This window comes from Vigna unguiculata, chromosome 3 (assembly GCF_037176805.1).
Source record: "Vigna unguiculata cultivar grain cowpea cultivar isolate G323 ecotype 2 chromosome 3, ASM3717680v1, whole genome shotgun sequence".
NCBI lineage: Eukaryota > Viridiplantae > Streptophyta > Magnoliopsida > Fabales > Fabaceae > Vigna > Vigna unguiculata.
Genome location: NC_140794.1, coordinates 37,043,486 through 37,047,520, shown reverse-complemented (window position 1 = coordinate 37,047,520; position 4,035 = coordinate 37,043,486).

Here is a 4,035-nt window from a genome sequence, read left to right as displayed (position 1 = left end):
CCAAAGGCCTCTATTGATGTTTACTTGGAGCCCTAAATTGATGATTTGAAGAAGTTGTGGGTTGTTATCTTGACCTATGATGTTTTAAGGAAACAAAATTTTATGATGAGAGCATGTTTGATGTGGACTATTAATTGTTGACATGAGAAGCCAAGGTGGTTTGCTTCTTGAAGATTTGATGAAGATTGAATGAAGCTCTTTTGAACTATCTTGAAGCCATTACCATTGGAATGAAGCCTACATTGATGAAGGAAAGGAGATTTGATGATATCCATGGTGATCAAGGTTGGAACGTGTGCTCTCCATGTAGTTACATCATTTAGAAAATGTATTTTAAGTTTGTAATTCATGTTGTAGACCTTATAGCATTAATTAGATGTTTTTGGTCTTAGGTGTGTCTTTTAATCTATTGAATGGTTTTTCAACAAGTTAAAATGTCTCTTTTAGTCTGTTGAATGGTTTTTCAACAGGTTAAAAGGTTGGCTGTAGTAGTCTTAAACTGCAACAAATTCAATCAGTTGATTTAGTTTTTAATCGATTGATTTCACTTAAGTCAAGTGAAATCAACCGATTGATTTGAAAATCAACCTGTTGAATTTCATAACAGTTTGACTATAAAAGCTGTGATTTTCGAAAGAGGGGCAAGTTGATCATTTTAGAGTGCGAATTTGTTCTGGAAACTTGTGGAAACTCTCTCCTTCGTGATCATACATGTTGCAACTGTTGAAGATTGATCTTGGATCAATTCTTGGATCTGTTGGCTTGGTTTGAAGCTTGGAGAAAGTGGTTTGTGGTAGGATGGGTTGTGCTACCACTGAGGTTTGATCTTTCTCAAGCTTTGTGTGTGTGCCTGGTGGTTTTCCAGGTCTGCAAGAGGGTTTTTGCTGTGCTGGTGTGATTCTTGTGTGATTCAAGAGTCTTTTGTGGTGTTTTTGCATATTTTGGAAGTGTAAGGGTGAATACTTTGTAAAACTTTTGAAATAGTGCAAAGTCAAGCTAAGGTTGCCTTGACAAACTGGATGTAGCTCAGGTTTGAGTGAACCAGTATAAAAATCTCGTGGTGTCCTCTCTTCTCTAACCTTTCTCTCTTGCATTTTCATTTTAAAGTTTAAAGAACTTGTGCTTTAATCATCTTTTTCATGTTCTTGCATGTTTCCATGGCTTCTGCAGCATTGAGTATGTTTGTATAATCATTGGAACTGGTCTTGATCATTCTTGAGCATTGTTTCTGGTTTAAAACTCGAATTTGCATTTCTGCATTTTTCCCAATATTTTAGTCGACTGTTTTTCTGTTTCAATCGATTAATTATACCAGAATAGAATTTGTTTAGTAAAATCAATCTGTTAACTCTGTTTTTGATCGATTGAAAGTGTACAATTCAGTATTGTTTGCATCCTAACTTGGTGATCTATTTGATTCAATTAAAGGTGGTTTTTAGCTTGCAAAGATAGCCTAATTTTTTAACTAGCCAATTCAACCCCCCCTCCTCTTGGCTTTTCAACCTTTTCAAAACTAACATTAATGACTTCCCTATTTATGGGATGTTATCTAGTTGGGGCACACATGGTAGATTAGCTCCTAGGTTGACACCATTACAAGTTTGGAGAAGAGTGAAACATTTTCCAAAAGTCACTGAAAATGGTGTAACAAGGATAGATGGATATGGAGAGTTGCATAATTGGACAAAAGAAGCATTTTTTGGGATCTTCCATAATTGAAAGATAATTTGTTCAGACATAATCTTGATGTAATGCACATAGAAAAAATTTCTTTGAGAACATATTCAATATTGTTATGAATGTGACGGGAAAGACAAATGACAATGAGAAAGCAAGAAGGGATTTAAGATTGCATTGCAAGCAAAAAGACTTGGAGTTGAAGGTTCAAGATAATGGGAAAATATTAAAGCCTAAAGCAAATTACACCTTAACCCCAGATGAAGCTAAATTAGTTTATCAGTGGATAAAGGAACTTAAGATGCCAAATGGTTATAGTTCCAACTTGGCTAGATGTGTTGATGTTGAAAAGGGAATAATCCATGGAATGAAAAGTCATGATTGCCATGTATTCATGGAGTCATTACTTCCTACTGCATTTAGTGCTTTGCCCATTCATGTTTTAAATCCTTTTACTGAAATTAGTCATTTTTTCAAAGATTTGTCCTCCACAACATTAAAAGAGGAATCCCTAAGAAGAATAGAGGAAAATATTCCAATTATTCCCTGCAAATTAGAGAGAGTATTCCCTACTGGATTGTTTGATTCCATGGAACATCTCCATGTTCATCTCCCCTATAAAGCATTGTTGGGTGGACCTGTGCAATACAGATGGATGTATCCATTTGAAAGGTACTAAAGAACCTCCCTATTCATATTTATAATTAATTTTGTCTCCAATTTTTTTCATCATGATGTATTTTTTTTATGGGTTAAATATGTTTTTGGTCCCTTAACTTTCATTGAATTTTGGAATTAGTCCATTTCGAAACTTTAGACTAATTTAGTCCTTCATCTTTCGAAATACGTGGATTTAGTCCTTTTAATCAAATTTTATTAGGTTTATTAGATATTTCGTACGCTTTTCAAGATTGTATTCATGTTGTTTATACCGTTTTACACATTTTATTTTAATATTAAGTCAAATACTATTATGAAACGCGCTTGAAAAAAATTGGTGAAAAAATTGGAGACCAAAAACATATTTAACCCATAAAAAAATAAATCATGATGAAAAAAATTGGTGACAAAATTTCTATATGCTGGATTGTATGTGTTGGCAAACATATACTAGCGAACCTTTAGAATCTGTCGGTAAATTATTACCGACGATGTGTTTACTGACGACTTTTTTGACGTCGAAATTTCGTCGGTAAAATATCATTACTGACATATTTGTGGTATTACAGACGGATTATGATCGTCGGTAATAAGCGTTTTTCTTGTAGTGATTTCACATTCTTATTTTTGACCTAAGAAAAAAGAAGATGATATGATCTAAGCAAATCCAACAACAATAATGTCTTTTATTTTCCTATTTCGTATATTGTATGAATTGTTTCTTCTAATATATTTATACGTCTCTTGTAATCAATAATGAATATATACAAGGTTCAACTTGAGATTTAAATAAACCGGCTTAATTATGATTTTAATGTTCAAAATTTAGGGTAATTTTGGGTTTGGTCCTCCAAATTAAAAAAATAAAAAGTCTCTTAAAATTGATAAATTATAATTTTAATCTCTAAATATTAAATTTGACTGACTAAAATTAGCTTTCTAAAATCCTTTTTTAATTTTTTAAATTTAATGTTCTGGACCTAAATCCATATTTTCCTACATTTGAATTATTAGAATGAACCTTTTTCAAGTTGAGGGAATAAAATGATTTATTTCATATTTCAAAAACTAAAAACATAATTATACCAAATAAATCCATGCTAATTTTATAATTATTAATTGATTATTGATTAAGATCATATATGTGTTCTTTGATGTTGTAAATATGATATGTGTGATGATTTGATTATTCCACTTTTTAGTGAAAATTATTTAACCAAACTCTTCCTTAAAAGAAAAAAAAATACAATACACCCAACTCACTCTTGAAACGGTAAGTTAAAGAAAAAGCGGTTTATAGTCTTACAATTTGGTTTTCATATATATTAACGTAAAAAAGCTATTAAAAATTATTACATGAATATTTGAAAACAATAACCATAAAATTAAAAAATTTAATAGGCTTAGTAATATTATTAGATATTTGTGTTTAAATGTTTTACACGAATAGAAATTTACATTTGTATAAATTAAGTATAAAATTTTTAAAAAAATAATAATATCTTGTTAATATATATATATATATATATATATATATATATATATATATATATATATATATATATTAAGATAAAGAAAATATTTTTTTAAAATAATTATATTAACCATTTAAATTTTATAAAATCAACACAAACAATTTAAATAATTTATATTTATAATTCAATTATTACATTAATAAAAATTATGATAGATGTAAAA